Here is an 18118-nt window from a genome sequence, read left to right as displayed (position 1 = left end):
AGTATCCTCTTCCTTAACAACTATTAATCTGATGATTTTAATATCTAATTAACAATCATTTCCTGATTCATTATTACATTTGAGATAGCAAAATGATATTCTTCTATTGTTGGAGAACAAAAATGTCTGACAAAATCTAAACTCTTCTTTTAGAAACTCTAATAACAAAAATGCATTGTCTTTTCTGAAAAAAAATGGGAAACTGGCACCCAGGGTTTTAAACCCAGGACTGAGAATTGGTTAGATAGGCAAAGAAAAGGCTGTAGATTAAAAGCCATACCAAGGAGTCTTTTTCTTCTAAGAGCTGTCTGCACATGAGTTCAAGAATAGTAGCCATTTCCTGCTAAACTGAAGCTGCGCTCATGAGCAGTTGTGAATCCTTTGGTGAACTAAAAAAAATAAAGGTATAGAACAGGAGTCGGCAAACTATGGCTCATGGGCAAGTCCAGCCTGCAACCTACTTTTGTAAATAAAGCTTTATTGGAATAAAGCCTGTTCATTTGTTTACATTGTCTATGGATGCTTTCCCTGTAACACCACATCTGAGTTGTTTTGATAGAGACTGAATGTCCCACAAAACCTAAAATATCTACAACCTGGTCCTTTAAGAAAAAGTCTGTGGACCCCTGGTAAATTGTGTCTACAAATGTGTGTTCAGTAAGATGTGATTTTTTTTCCCCCAGGCTTATAAAGAAGGGCTCCAAGCAAGTGAAGAATGATGTGCCCAATTAAGATAAAGCTCTTTAGATGAGAAGTAATAAAATCTGTTGCCTACCACTGGCTCTGGAGCTGGCCTGCCTGAGTTCAAATCTCTATCACATGTTAGGGGTGTGACCTTAGGAAAGATCTTTAACTTCTCTGTGCATTATGTTCTTTGTATAATAATAATAAGAATAATGATGATGATCTAATACAATAATAATATAATGATAATAAAGATAATAATTATACTTACCTCAGGACTGGTGTGAGGATTAAGCTAATGCATATAACCTCTTGGACTAGAATCTGGTACATAATAGAGTTCATTAACAACTATCATTATATGTTAAGCAATTCTGACATAATTTTGTATTTCCTAAAGCATTTAAGACAATAAAATAGAGAAATATAATATTGAATTAGTATGCTAATAATCAAAAAAAGTGGAACCTGACTGATAATGGCCCAGGTGTAAGGAGAAATTGTGATATATTTTGAAGGCCATAGCCTGAGATCTGCCTGGTTTTGGATAGGTAAAAGAACAACCATGAAGTGTTACTTAAACTCTGAAGCAGAAGGAAAACAACAAATTCCATAATTGAATATTTATTCGTATTGCTATGGTGAAGTGCAAGTCTAATTTTAAGTAATTTTTTTTCTAAGAATTATCATTTGGTAATTTAAATAGTATCTGATACTTGTTTGAAATCACTGGATGAGCCCAGGTTTCTGCGTGTAAAGCTACATCTATGAAATTTAAGTATAAATATAGAAATTTAAATCAATTAATTATTTGTGGGCATTACTGGCTTTAAAAAAATTCCACATGATTTAGTACAACAGAAGGAAATATCAATCCACTGTTGCTTTTTAGCCTCATTCATTCATTCAACAAAAACATATAGAACACCTAAAATGTGCTACACTCTATACATTAGAGGATTCTGTTAGGCTGATATATTTCTGTGTGCATGTGAATTTATGTGAATATAAAATGTTTTCTAAAAAGCTAAGAGTACTTTATATCTGTATTACATCAGTTAATTTCAAAACTATGCTCTACTGTGGGGAGAGAATACATGGCTTTTACTTCCATTTTAAAATTTCAAAAATGAAAAATAACACCTTGTTCCTTCTGGTTGTCAAATCATGCTCACAGCTATGAATACATGTACCCAGTTCTGAGACAGACAGTGTAGGTATCAACCCTGTCAAACTGATAAGGTAGGGGCTTCCCTGGTGGCGCAGCGGTTAAGAATCTGCCTGCCAACGCAAGGGACACGGGTCCGAGCCCTGGCCAGGGAAGATTCCACATGCCGCGGAGCAGCTAAGCCCATGCGCCACAACTACTGAGCCTGCGCTCAAGAGCCCACGAGCCACAACTACTGAAGCCCACGTACCTAGAGCCCGTGCTCCGCAACAAGAGAAGCCACCGCAATGAGAAGCCTGCGCACCACAACAAAGAGTAGCCCCCGCTCACCGCAACTAGAGAAAGCCCGCGCACAGCAATGACGACCCCACACAGCCAAAAATAAAAACAAACAAATTAATTAATTTAAAAAATTGATAAGGTAGCCAAGGCTCTGAAGGATTAGGGGATTTACTAGAGGCTGTGGAACTGTTTAGTGAGACCCAGAATCCACAGTTGGGTGGCCACCATTGTCCACTTTTTAAATTAAATTCATGTGGAAGAAATATTCAAAATCTGCTTGTTTTTTAGAACCTCATCATCTTACAGGACCTCTCCCTCTAAGGTCTGTCACACCTGAATCAGTTTTAGAGTCAGGAATAAATGCAGATCTACTTACTCTCAAACACTGTACTTTCCACAGCTTTTATAAATATTTTATCAAGGAAAAAATCCTTTATTTTTATTTCTGAGTCTGAACAGCTAAGACTGTATACACAGACCATAAACACAATTAACCATAAATCAGCTCTAAAAAATTTTAATCATATAGAAAATTCACAGGTACCCAGAAAAAATTCATGTCAGGGAGACTTTTACACTGAAAGAGTTTGGTAAAAACAACATTTGCACTGAGGGACAAAGGGCCTCTGTGTGCACATAATAAAGAGTGGAGCTACCACCTACTTTATATTTTCCTATTCATTGTTTTCCTAAGTAATATGAATGTGGAGCCTACTGTTTACCTAGAAACTCTTCAGTGAAGCCTGAAATATGAAAATGCTGGACATAATAAATGCAGCTAATACTTGTTCTGGGTAGCTGGACATTTAAGTGGCTGTGTGTGACTACAAAGAAGGAGATTGTTGTTTTCCCATTTGGTGTTTCCTCATCCCCCCTACCACTACCTACAACACTGGCTCCACAGGAAATTAAGGTCCTGAGGTATGCTGGAGTAAGCCATTTATTATTGAACATTTTCAATAAAGTGGATCAGAGAGAGTAGAATAAAATCCTTGAGGGCAAATATTTCCCCTTTTCTTGTTGCACTTTTTTGTACCTACTTTATTTAAAATAGCAACTGGAGTCCCAATAACACAATGGAATTCAATGTATGATGTAATCCATCTAGGAATATACGAACTTCTCTGCATCAGCTGAAGAGTTGGTCCACCCACTGCCCACATTTTGAGACAAAGAGGGAAATGCCAGCTATTCAGCAAACCTAAAATTTCTGGTTGGGTTATAACCCAGTTCTCCCATCCTATGCAATAATTGCAACAAAGTTCAAAAGAATAATCTGAAATAGGCAACTAAGAAAGTTCTGTATTTTTAGATGACTAAAGAGAGAGAGAAACTATTTCCAGGTTCAGTTTCTTTCAAAACATTTCAAAGATTTTATCTGTCTCTCAAAATCACTTTCAAGGCCTGTCTTAGCTTGGGTTCGTTAGACACAGTTACTAAAATGGAGAGTTGCATCTGGAAAGTTTACTGGGTAGTGCTCTTAGGAAACATACCTGTAAGGAAGTGAAGCAGAGGGAAAAGATGAATTGCAGATGGTTGCAAACGAGACCTCAGCCAGTTTTAGCAGGAGGTCTAAGCTGGGGTGGACCAGGTTGAGGGGAGGGGGCCAGGCCATTGTTTTCCCACATTAGCCAGTCATTAGTCATGGGCTGCTCCCTCAAAGAGACACAACCTTGGGGCAGGCTGAGGTCTCCAAAGCTGAGGGCAAGATCCCTGGAAGGAACATGGGTGAGCCTATTGTCAGCAGCTAGGGATGAGTGCATCAAGCCTGAGGAGTGGGTTCTGGTGAAGGGCTACTGCATCCATTACAAGGCCCTACATGATGTGATCCTTCATATGACAGAACTCATCTCCTCTTTAGCCACACTGGCCTCCTTACTAGTTGCTGAAACTGCCAGACATGCTCTCCTCTCAGGGCCTTTGCTCTTCTTTTTCCTCTATCTGGAACATGCCTCAGGCGATCAACTGTCTGGTTCACCTAGGCTGGGACTGCCCTGGTTTCAGCACGAGGATGCATCCTGGGAAAATGTTAGTCTCAGACAAGTCAGGATGGTTGGTCACCTATACCTCCTCCAGGTACCCACATGCTTCCCTCATCTTTTCTGAACATCCTACTTATAATTGTACCCTCTAAACCTCACATACATATTCCTAATTCCCTTTCCCTACTTTTATTTTTTTCTGTATCACTTAATACCTTCTAATATACTATATCACTTGTTTTATTTAGTTTAGGAATATAAACTCCTTGAGGACAGTTTCTGGCATATAATAGTCTCTTGAAAAGTATGCGTTGAATGGATGAAATAAATATTTCTAATATTTTATAGAAAATAAATAGTTCCTGGTTGTATAAAATGTATGCTGTCCTTTAACGATTAGTTAAAAATTTCAGATGGTAATCATTTATCATTGTTAATTATTTGGCAATTATGCTGCTGAAAGGTCAAACTGATCACAGAATCATTTCTTCGGTAAGCAAAAGGAGAAGGGATTTAAAATTAAATCATTCTACTTAGTGGCTGATGGTAATGGCATGTTATTTTTAAATTATGTGAAGTAATTTAACAGACTACTTATTTAGAATTTGCAACTTGAAAAAATAGACTGGAAAAAATGGGGCAATCTAACTGACTGGCAGCATTGCCCACTGTGAAATTAACACATGGTAGCAGCCATTTCCTAAACACATCTTTATAGGCAAATGTTTAAACCAGAGCACAGGACAGCTATGAGACTGAAATTCCAACAGCCGTAAAGACAAAACATTAGATTTTGCTTTATCTTCAGTGATCCACATTTTCTTCAATAAGAAGGGCAGAGGAAAAAAAGAACAGGTATCTTTTGGAGAGATAAATAATGATTTGCACTTGAAAGAAAAATTTTTAGAAAATGTAAGACATTAAGATATACTCAAACACACATTTCCATTTCCATGAAATGTAATAAATACTTTGACTCCTATTCCAAAGAACTTGGCCCAAACTATAGTTCCTTCTGCACCACAAAGAAATATGATGAGAAATATTAAGTGGTTTCACACAGTATTTTAAATGAACATTTTTAATTTTTTTAATTTATTTATTTTGGGCTGCGTTGGGTCTTCGTTGCTGCGCCCGGGCTTTCTCTAGTTGCGGTGAGCGGGGGCTACTCTTCGTTGCGGTGTGCGGGCTTCTCATTGCGGTGACTTCTCTTGCTTTGGAGCACGGGCTCCAGGGCGCAGGCTTCGGCAGTTGTGGTTTGCGGGCTCTAGAGGGCAGGCTCAGTAGTTGTAGTTGCTCCCCAGCATGTGGGATCTTCCCAGACCAGGGATAGAACCTGTGTCCCCTGCATTGGCAGGCGGACTCCCAACCACTGCGCCACCAGGGAAGTCCTAAATGAACTTTTTTGCTTTTGGTTTTAGTAGAGAATTAAGATCCTTCCAAACTAGTTTACCAGCTGATCTTTAATACAGACATAATTATTATTCTCAAGCTGTGAAGAATTTTTAAAACCAAAAATGTGGAAAATTCTCCTTTATTTTTTTAATATTTTATCCTGAGACGATGTAATAAATGAAACCTAACTGAACATATTGTATCATGATAGGAATTATGCATTTAGCTTCCCATGATTTATACATGGATTCATACATAATACTGTAGAACTAAAATAGATCCTGTATCTTTGTCTGTTTATAGAACAATAGAAGGAGCTAATTAACCTAAGTAATTTACCTAAAAAAAACTATTGTTGGGACTTCCCTGGCGGTCCAGCGGTTGAGACTCCACGTTTCCAATGCAGGGGGCATGGGTTCGATCCCTGGTTAGGGAACCTGGGATCCCGCAAGATGCACAAAAAAACATACATGGCCTGAAAGCTCATTTTGCTAATCAAAGTTTTGTCTCCTAATGATGAAAAGGTAGTGAGTTCATACAATGTTTACTGTACCTTTGTTAAAATTCTACTAAAGATGAAGCATTTTACTTTGTTTCACTAATAAGTTTGCATTTGTAAAGTTATAAGTTCAACTCTAACACAGACTCAAGGAATATATAAAGATTTGTTAAAATATTAAATGAAATTGGTTAAGTACTGTCATGGATTGAATTGTGTCCTTATGAGAAGAGGAAATCTGGACATACAGAAAGACACCAGGGGTACGTGAGTCAGAGGAAACACCATGTGAGGACACAGTAAAGACGGCCATTTACAAGCCAGGGAGAGAAGCCTCAGAAGTCAACTCTGCCAACATCTTGACCTTAGACTTCCAGCCTCCAGAACTGTGAGAAAATACATTTCTGTTGTATAAGCCACCTAGTCTGCAGTACTTTGTAATGGCAGCCCTAGCAAATTAATTCAGTGTACTTTTAAAGCATGGTAGTTGTTAACCCTGATTGTAACAGCTAAGTCCCTTTCCGTTAGTCCCTGATTACATGCAGTTTAAACTTTTTGTTTGTTTGTTTTGTGGATCCTGGCGTGGGGGCTGCATGAATTTTGTTTGCCCATCACCCTCACCGAGCATCCCTGTTTCCTTCCTCTCATCCATTCTTCCCTCCTTTTTTGTCTTGCCCTTTGTTTCACACCAGTGCTTCTCCTTCCAGTGCTTTAGAAATGCCCTACATGCTGCAACCAGATGTCTGCATTATGAAAGGAGGAAATGTCAAGTTTTATTTTAAATGGAACGCAGAGAGAGGCCGAAAGGCTAGGGGAACTAGATGGTACCAGAGCTCTTGAAAAGAGTTGGGATGGCATTCTTCATCATCTTATAAACAAACTTCTTGATATTTGCATAGATTTCTAATTAAATTACCTTTTTTATAACCACTTAATGATTTTACATTTCACTATCTTCATAAGCATTTCCGTCTCTTATTTTCTTCTCTTTGAAGAAAAAAAATCAGTTTTTTTCACACCTCATTTTTACTATGAATCTTTCTAGACACATTTCTGACCATTTCCCCCCATTAGCAACCATGACAACTAGCAGACAATAAATGCTTGATAAATTAATATATAAGTATCAGAATGCACACTGACATTCTCCACCATCTGCACTGCTGTGTCCCTGCTCTGAGCCTCATCCTCTGTCTCCTGGCTCATGGTGGAGGCTCTTAGCTGGTCTCCCTGCTCCTCTTATTCCTGGTGGCCTATTCTCAACACAGCAGCCAGTGACTTAGAATATAAAGTAAATGTGTCACTACCCCACTGAAAGCCCGGTCACGATTTTCCATTTCACTCAGAGCAACACATCAAGATCTTAAAATGGCCTGCAAGGCCCTACCTAATCCCCCTTCCCCTCTATCCTCACCTACTCCACTCCACACTAGCCCCTGCTGTTCCTCAAATAACTCTAGTAAATGCCCATTTTAGGGCCTTTGTACTAGCTGTTTTCTCTTTGTGAAATATCCCTACTATGGGCTGAATTGTGTCTCCCCCAAATTCATTTGTTGAAATCCTAACCCCTAATACCTCAGCATGTGACTGTTTGGAGATAGGACCTTTAAAGAGGTGATTAAGTTAAAAATGAGGCAAATAAGGTGGACCCTAATCCACCTTATAAGAGGAAATTTGAACACAGACATGCAGAGTGGGAAGGCTGTGTGAAAACACGGGGAGAAGATGGCCATCTATAAGCTGAGGTGAGAGGCTCAGAAAAAAACAACCCTGCTGACACTTTGATCTTGGACTTCTAACCTCCTGAATTGTGAGAAAATAATAAATTTCTGTTAAGTGACCCATTCTGTGGTACTTCATTACGGCACCGCGAGCAAACTATACAATCCCTGAAACTCCCTTTCTTACTTTCTTCAAGTGTTTTGTTTTGTTTTTTTGTAATGTTACATTTTCAATAAACCCTACCCTGATTACTTAATTTTTTAAAAGCAGTATAGCAGTTTTATTTTTAGTATCTTAAAAATTGAAATATAGTTGATATTCAGTATTTAGTTTCAGATATACTACATAATGATTTGACATTTGCATACGTTATGAAATGATCACTGTAGTAAGTCTAGTAACCAACCGTCCCCATACTAAGTTATCACAATATTACTGACCATACACATTTCTTATGTTGTGTATTACATCCCCATGACTTATTATGTAACTGGAGGTTTGTATACCTTAATCCCCTTCACCTACTTCGCCCACCCTCCTACTCCCCCACCTTCTGGCAACCACCCATTTTTCTCTGCATCTATGAGTCTGTTTTCCTTTTGTTTTGTTTGTTTGTTTGTATAGATTCCACTATAAGTGGGATCATACAGTATTTGTCTTTCTCTGTCTGCCTTATTTCCCTTAGCATAATATCCTCTAGATCCATCTGAATTGTCACAAATAGCAAATTTCATTTTTTATGGCTAATATTCCTGCGTGCGTGCGTGCGTGTGTGTGTGTGTGTGTGTGTGTGTGTGTGTGTGTATCACATCTTCTTTATCCATTCATCTATGGATGGACACTTAGGTTGCTTCCCTACCTTGGCTATTGTAAATAATGCTGCATATATGCACAGGTGTGCATATATCTTTTTGAATTAGTATTTTGGGGTTTTGGGGGGTAAATATCCAGAAGTAAAATTGCTGGATCATATGGCAGTTTTATTTTTAATCTTTTGAGGAACCTCCCAAAAACCTCCATACTGTTTTGCATAGTGGATGCACCAACTTACTATCCCACCAACAGTGCACGAGGGTACCCTTTTCTCCACATCCTTGCCAACACTTATTTCCTGTCTTTTTTTTTTTTTTTTTTTTTTTGCGGTACGCGGGCCTCTCACTGTTGTGGCCTCTCCCGTTGCGGAGCACAGGCTCCGGACGCGCAGGCTCAGCGGCCATGGCTCACGGGCCTAGCCGCTCCGCGGCATGTGGGATCTTCCCGGACCGGGGCACGAACCCGTGTCCCCTGCATCGGCAGGCGGACTCTCTACCACTGCGCCACCAGGGAAGCCCTCTGCCCCTTTTTTAATCGTGATCACAACCTCGCTTTGTCCCCCCTCCATTCTCAACCTCCCAACTCCACTCACGATCCCCTTTACTCCTCTCTACCATTTTTTTGTTGTTTGCTTTAATAGCACTAATCACCTTCCAGCACACTCTAAAATTATTCATTTACTGTGTTTATTTTTTATTGACTATCTCCCCTGCTAAAATTTAAGCTCCACAACAACAGTGATCTTTGCTTTTTGTGGTCATTCCCTGATTTATCCCCTGTGCCAAACACTTGGAATAGTGTTTGGCTCCTAGTAGCTGCTCAATAAATATTTGTTGAATATTGAATGAGTAAATGAAACAGGATGTTTGACTTTCGCTCATAGCTGACAGTATATTTTCTTTGATAATGTATGTTCTCAAATTAATTTAATGTATTTCAAAATATATCTCCTATCATATAAGAATGTCTGTATTGTTTAATCCAGAAATTGGAAAAAAATTCAAAGGTCTATGCTAGCATTTATTGAGTATTTACAAAGTATCACTACACATGGATTATCTCATTTAATTTTCATAAAAACCCCATGAGATAGATGCTATTTAAATGACCCCCATTTTACAGATTAGAAAACAGAATGATAAAGAGATTAAATAACTTGTTCAAGGTTCTTGTGCTAGGAATGATGTAATAGAATGTGAACCCAGGCAGTCTGACCCCAAAGCCTGTGCTCATAACTGCTATCTTGCACTGCCTTTTAGAGGAATATTGATTTCCAATTCAACGTGTTACAGCCCCATACACTACTGCCCTCTAATCTCAACTTTTTTAAGAGTCCCAAAGTTACAGTAGGAAGTATATCTACATATATATTCATATATTGTTTATACAAATAAATAATGGGAGAATAATTAATGTCTCATTTCAAAATTTCTTTGATTTAGTCTTAAATTTCCCCCTTAAGTGGACTTTTTCACTCTTTATTACTTTTCTACCCCCACAAACACAGTCATGCCTAAAAGCATTATCACACTCTTTAATGTTTCCATTTTATACTGTGGGGTCCAGTTGTAGCTAAAAAAACAAACAAACCTTCCTAACTATTAGAAAAGAATTTTCATATGACTAAATTTTAGGTTGACAGTATTCAACAAGGTAGGTAAAAATATCAATCATCTAATCAGATAAAGTCACAATGCAATGATATATATTATCTTGAGACTATGACCCTTGGCTAACTTTGATCTTCAAGTTCACAGGATTAAGGCTACTTACTTCCTCTTCTGCACACAGACTGTACTTCAGGTATCAGCAGTATCAAGTGAATAGTGACATTCTGAGTTACGATTGCTGAATTTTACTGTGCAGGCTTACCTGAGGTGTGGGTAATTAACCAAAAATTAGACTAGCCCAGAAGCTCATCAGTTCTCTATAAAAATTAGCTCTTTGCTTAAAAGCCAATCTTTGCCTCCTATACATTTAAAAAGAATGGACCAGTGACCCCTCAGCATCTTGGAGTTCCGCTATAGCTGGACCATCAGTGGTGCACATCATTCTGAGTCCACTGTGGATGGGCTCCCTCATTCATTCCCTGCAACATTTACTTGTAAATCTTTCCTAGTCTAGTTAAATCCTCTGAAGTACAATACCCTCTCCTTGTTTCAGAAAATAAAATTGCTTCTATTTTACAGAGAAAAGATAGGATTTTCAGGGGTGAAAAATCCCCAATTTCCTGCCCTCCCAAGTCAAGTTTATCTGTGACCCTACCCACTTTCAATCATTGCCTATTTCCCAGCCAACTCCAGACTTGCACCTCTTTCTCCTGTATTTCTTAAATCTCTGTTTTCTTCGCCTGTTTATCCCTCACCCCCTGAGCTCCCAGTTTATAAGTCCATAGACATATCAGTTCTCATCTTACATCACTCCCATCTCTTGGATCATTCTTAGGTCTCCTTGGTTGGTGTCTTCTTCTTTTCCTGCCTTCAATATTCTGTGTTTTAAACCTACTCTTCTTTCTGTGCATGTTCCTCAGAAAGAAGCTCATTCATTTAATAACTTTAAACACGGTACCTATACTATATGCTTAGGATTTCCAGATTAATATCTCTAGCCCAAAACCTCTCCTCTGCACTCAACATGCACACATCCAATTGTCAACTTGTCATTCTCTTGAATGTCTCACTTAACATGTCCAAAACATATTTTCTCCTAATCCTGCTTGTCTCCTATTTCTGTAGCTCAGAGCAGGGTAATGTCATCTACCTAGATGTTTAAGCAGAAAACTGGAAGTTATCTTCAATTCCTCCCTCTCTCTGTCTACACCCATACCATCTCGCCTAGTAGCAAGCCTGGGATATTATCTCTAAAATAAATCCCACACAATCCACTCTCCATTCTCACTTTCATCTCCTAGTTCCAGGCCGCATTCATTCTCTTGGGAGGAAAGGCTTTATGCTTCTATTCTCGTTCCTGTGTCATATTTCAGGCCCTCGTCACTTTTTCCTTGGACCACTGCCATAGCCTCTTGCCTCCTTTCACTCTAATCCTTTCTCTACATTGCTTCCAGTTAGATCTTTTTTAACATGTGAGATACAGATCATTAGCATTGTATACAAGGCCTTTCATGATCTGGTGTTTCTCTGTGTCTCCAAACTTATTTCCCTGCCACATTCCCTATCAGCAGTCAGACATACTACATACTTTCCCTGCTTCTATGCTTTTTCTGTGCTGCTCTCAAAACAGTCATCCATTATTTATCTGCCTTACACCTACTTGCCCCCAAAGAGACTCAGTTAAGATTTTGTCCCTTCTAGAAAATTTCCCTTGATGTCTCACAATTCAAGAAATGTGACCCTTAAGTTCCCTAACTTCTGTCATGGCACTTATCAGAGAATGTTCTCTCTCTCATACTAGACTGAGCAATTTGAGAGCAGAGACTCAAATTGTGTATGGCTGGCACAGAGTCAGTGCTCACTGAATGGTCATTGAATAAATTTACAGATGGACAATATAGTTTTGAATAAATTAGGGAAGTACAGATATCTGGGCACAAAATAACAAGGCAACAAAACTATTAACTCTGGAGAGAGCTGTGGGATGAAGGGTTGAGTAAAGGAAGAATTTCAATTTTTTTCTTTATGTGTTTAATTGAAAAAAAATAACTGACCTGTTGTAGGGGAGTTATGAGATGAAGAGAGAATGTCACAAGTGCTATCAGAACTGGGCTCTCATCCCACACTAGAGTCCTAACTAATTGAATAATCCCAGATAAACCACTTAACTGATTTGGGCCTCTACTTCTCCATCTGTAAAATCAGAGGATTGGCTAAATGAGGTGTTATTTTAAGAATATCTTTCCGAGATCTAAAATTCGATTTTACAAATGGAACAAATGAAGTACTTTATAATGGAACCCTCAGTTCCCGTCTTCTGTTTTAAGGCAATTTTTATATACTCTTTGGATGTTAAAAAGCTATCCCACAATTCCCCAGAACCAGAGTCCCAAATTTTCTGTCTGCAAGATATCAAAGAAAGTGTTCATTTGCTCTCTTGGCATGTCTGACTTCTGGTGGGGGGAAGTCTGAATAACTACATGTTTCTTTTTAGCTGCATTGTCCAAACCAGTGTTCTAGGAGACTGAAATAGGTCATCTCAGTAGAGGTCAAGTAAGTTTGGGAAATTGCTGCCTCCTAAAGCCCTTTTTGAGGTGCACAATCTATCTTGGTCTATTGAAGGCTCAGAGAAGTCCTGCAATGTAGAAATGTGCTTAGCATTTCCTTAAATGACATAAGCATGGAACACTTTGTTCATGGCACATGTGCTCGTATCCTGTGGCAATTTGTTCTGATGGAACCAACCTGGGAAACTGACTTAGAGCCACCTTTCTACTGCTTATTTTTGTGTTTTTGTTCATAAAGCCCCTATGACTTTATAAGCATAGGACTAAGCATATACGGTGTGCATAAACATGCTGACTTAAGCAGCTTGACTTAAGCTATAACTATTTCGTGGCTCGATAAGTGCCCTTGACGATTCCTTTCCAATCTGATCGTTATCCCCACATAATCCATTTTTCTGTTTTGGGCTGCCACAATGTAAAAGTTAATTTCTATGGAATTTCTTAAAGGTAGCTACACGGCACTTTATAAGACTTCCATTTTACTTTCTTGCTACTGATTAGAGTGGCTATAAGTTTTTCTTTATAACATTTTAAAACACATTTGATTTTTTTAAATAGTTCTTTATTGGAGTATAATTGCTTCACAGTACTGTGTTAGTTTCTGTTGCACAACAAAGCGAATCAGCCATATGCATACCTACATCCCCATATCCCCTCCCTCTTGAACCTCCCTCCCATCCTCCCTATCCCACCCCTCTAGGTCATCGCAAAGCACCGAGCTGATCTCCCTGTGCTATGCTGCTGCTTCCCACAAGCTAAGTATTTTATGGATATATAGTTATACATTTCCAAGTTAATCCAGTTGGCACTTAAGCTTTTCTAAAAAAATACATGATCTTAGAAATTGCTTGAATTTCTTGTCTTATCATACTTGAACCACATCTTATTGGTACTTAAAGCACTTAAAGTACAGAATATATTCTTTCCATATCTCTTTGCACATAATAGATGCTATTCTGAGAAGTCCAATGAACTCTGAGTATGGTATGTCATCCTGCTGTCAGCAGTACAAACTGAAAATCTTTTAAAATGTCTCTCTCATGTTTTATTATTCAAACAACAGCCTTTCACTTCTTTTCTAAGCAGATCTACTAATGCTTCATCAACTTAAGATCAGAGTTGAGTCCCCAAGCTGAAAAGTTACAAAGCTTCAATTATTTGTTCTACTTTATACGGATTTATTTTTAAAGCAGGCGGGGAAGAGTTTTTTGATGGTCTGTGCTGCTGGACCTCACATGCTCAGCATGACTGCAAACAGCTGCAACCAAAGTTAGCGAGAGTCTAACGGGCTCTGACCTGACTGCTGAACACCATCAATAACCTGAAGCAAACGCTGGGGGCTCTGGCCAAAGGAGCTGACAGCTGTCTCCTTAGGAGCTTTTCAGAACAATTTCAGAGAGCTTGATTGTAACCTCTTTTTAAAATCCTCCAGTTTCAAATTTTGGGAGACAGAGTCGTTGAATACGGCTAACATGAATAATGTCATAATAGCTCCATTTAGAACTCAAATGAAACAATACATTTGAAGGAGCTGTGAAATAAATACTGTTTAGAGAGGAAGCAACGTATCTTTATTAGTAGTATTGATTTTGAATAACAGATTCAGCTCTAAAAATGATACCATAGTTATAAGACATATGGGTAAAATAGACTGACCTAAGTAAAAAAGGAAAGTCATAAGTATTTTAACATATTATTTGTAGTTAGGTCATTTTATAGGTATGATAATTAAAATAGAGTATTAGCCTAAGAATAGATAAATGGAATAGAATAAATAAAACAGAAATTAATGGTATAAGAATTTAATATCAGATACCAGCAGCAGCACAAATAAAAATGGGATGAGAAAGAAATTGAATAAATAGTATCATGCTAACCAGATAGCCATCTTGGACTATATACTAGTGTTTCTAGTAAGGATGAGTATATTAAAACTAGGGAGTTTTTAGAGCTAAATAAATTAATTAATTAATGCCAACATAAACATTCAATAATGGGGAATTGCTTATATAAACTGTGACACATTTATGAGATGAAATTGTAAACAGCCATTAAAAATTATGATTACTGTCTTAATCTGTTCAGGCTGCTATAACAGAATACCATGGATCGGATGGTTCATAAACGACAGATATTTATTTCTCACAATTCCAGATGCTGTCAAGATCAGTGATGAAGGAGGTGAGGGAGCTCTCTGGGGTCCCTTTTATAACGACACTAATCCCATTCATGAGAGTTCCTCATGACGTAATCACCTGTCAAAGGCCCCTCCTTTTAATACCATCACATTGGGGTTAGGATTTTAGCAAATGAATTGTAGGGACACAACCACTCAGTCTATAGCAGTTACAAACAATATTTGGCAACAAAAAAATGTATCATATAGTGTTAAATGAAAAGGGTGGATTACAGCAAAATCCATGCAACTATATTACTTAAGTACAATGTGTGTGAAGAAACTCCTAAATAACAGTGGGTTAAAGTAGATAGAAGTTTATTTCTCTGTTAAATGAAAGTCCATTTGGCTGTCCAAGGCTGGTATAGTATAATATATAATATTATAGTATATAATAACACGCAGATACTACTTTTGTTGTTCCGCTATGCATGGACTCAACCTCAAAGCTGAAGATGGAAATATCAGGCAGTAGGATGAAGAAAGAGATAAAAGGAAAAAAGGTAAAGGGCACTCATGCTGTTTCTGAGGCATGTTTATGATTCCCAGAAGTTGCTACATGACTCTTCCACCTGCTTAGATCCCTCTGGCCTGAACTCAGCCAAGTGGCCCTTCCTCACTGCAAGGATAGCTGGGAAATGTAGTCTTCAATCTGGATGGCCATGTGTGTACCCAAAAAGTCAGGGGCTCTATCACCACAGAAGAAGGGAGAAGAGATTTTTGAGGTCAACCAAAAGTCTCCGTTTTAATACCATCTTATAACAATATAAAAAAGCAAAGAGGGAAAAGAATGAAAGGAAATAAACCAATGGGAGAGAATATGTCGCTGGAAAAAAAGACACCCAATTCCTACTTTTGTTTTTTTTTGTTTGTTGATTTTAAAGTCCCTTCCCTGGTCGTGCCACCAAGAGGAATTCCTTTTTCCTGGATTCTTCTCTTCACATTGTCCTTACCTTCCCTAGGTCCTGTCTTCTGGGTTTCCCTCCCCAAATACTCAAATCCTATATGCCTTCTCCTCTCTTTTATTTGGCAGAGCAGTTAAGCTCTGCCTCAATTTTAGTCTTCAGTATGTATATAGGAGTTGAAGAACAAAACAAGCTACAGGGTAAGGGCATCCACTCTTCACAAGGCAATGGTATTTTGTTATTTCAGTTTACAGGCAGTATTTTCCCTAAAAGGAAGCTGTAGCAAGTCACAGGGATAGTATTACACCAATTAATCACTGTGCCCAGCTTACCTATAAATTCTGTTTGAGGAAAAGCTGCCCTACTCCTAACCTGGAGCTGAGGCAGCAGTTTACAGGTCTTTGACCTCATTTCCTCCAAGTCACAGCTAGTTGGACCAGAGATAAGCATCTGATCTAAGAACAGCCTGGAAAGAATAGTACAGTCTAAAAAGGTGATAATAGATATGAACTGGGCCAGTTAGAGAACACATTCTAAAGGCAAGTAGAAAGCTCTGAGTAAGTAAGTGCTATGAGGCCCAATAAAGATGCATCAATAGAGAGAGGGGAATTGGCTGGTCATAGTATTTCCTTGTGGACATTCTTTCCCAGCATTTCTTAGGAAATCTGTGTGTTTTTTTAATGCTGAATCCCTAGCAAAACTCAGTTGAGAAACTGAGAACACAGGGACAAGTATTACAATTCTCCTGTGAAGAATTAAAGCTGAAAAATCAACCTGGAGATATCACTGGATACATGGAAGCCACTGATGTAAAGCTGAACAGGAAGGAACAGGAAATGCTGACATGTGGAGTCAAAAGTTACGGTTATCATTACTGGGAACAGGACAGGAACATGTAGAAGTACAGTGGTTACAATCCAACCAGTCACTCCTGCTTGTAGCTGTGGCTAAGTTATAAGTGTATTTCTGTGGCTCCATCTCTTGTTAATGAGTTATTCTTGCAAATTAAAAGAAATTAAGAAGTTTATATGCATATACATTTAATACAAATTCTGTGAGAAGTGTTCCAAGAAATAAGTTTTGGAAGCAAAATGAGTCCTTAAATTGGCAATTTTCATGCATAATCCTATGAAGTGTTATGAACCTTGCTAGCAGAGCTGAATGTTAGATGACTTGAATATGACCTAATAATGTTTGCTGGTGTTTTCAGTGTTGAAATATTTACCATAAGCTACAGATCTTTGTAAATACTATAACAGAAAAATACTGAGAGAAAAAGATGTGTTATGTTGTGGAATACTGTTATATGAAATCAGAAAAAGATCCAAGATCTGAATTATCAAAAGCAATATTGATTTCAACAGCTAAACCAAAATCAGGGCAAGCAGACAAAATATTTTCATCCTTAAACAAAGACATGAATTTTATGAAACAAAAGTACCCTAATACCCAACTTGAGGATACTTTTGGACACACACTTTTAGCAAGTTGACCAATATCAATGCAAAATAAATGAAAAATTTCTATGTTGAACAGGCAATTAATTCTAGGCGGATTTTGAAGTTTTACTTTAAGAATAATAATTTTAAATATTAAATATTTGTCATTCTATTTTTTAATTGCTTTTATTTGACATTTACTTTGTGTTATCTTGCCTTCTTTTAGTGTCTTTTTTATAATCAGGTAGAGAATATTTTTAAATATTTTATATTTTTGCTATATATATTTACATATTTATACTTTATGTATATTTATATTTTATATACTTTTATATATTTTCATGTTATTATATATTTACATGTTATATATATATTTATATATTTACATATTACTATATTAGGCCCGTAATAATGGGAACCCCAATTTTTTTTTTTTTTTTTTTTTTTTTGCGGTATGCGGGCCTCTCACTGTTGTGGCCTCTCTCGTTGCGGAGAACAGGCTCCGGACGCGCAGGTTCAGCGGCCATGGCTCACGGGCCCAGCCGCTCCGCGGCATGTGAGATCCTCCCAGACCGGGGCACGAACCCGTGTCCCCTGCATTGGCAGGCGGACTTTCAACCACTGCGCCACTAGGGAAGCTCTGGGAACCCCAATTTTTAATTATTTTTTATAGAAAAACTTCTGAGAATTCTTGTATAATTCTAGCACAGAAAAATGATTGTCTATTATTATGATCATTTATTATTACCTAACAGCACATAAGTAAAGTGGAATGGAAAACGTAGGTAACCTATGATTTTAGGAATTCCTGAGACTTTCCAGGAACTCTGATTCTTGCTTCTGAATCCTGAAGGTTAATACCTGTTGGGAATTGAG

This window comes from Globicephala melas, chromosome 7 (genome assembly GCF_963455315.2).
Source record: "Globicephala melas chromosome 7, mGloMel1.2, whole genome shotgun sequence".
Lineage (NCBI taxonomy): Eukaryota > Metazoa > Chordata > Mammalia > Artiodactyla > Delphinidae > Globicephala > Globicephala melas.
This window is presented reverse-complemented; position numbering follows the sequence as displayed.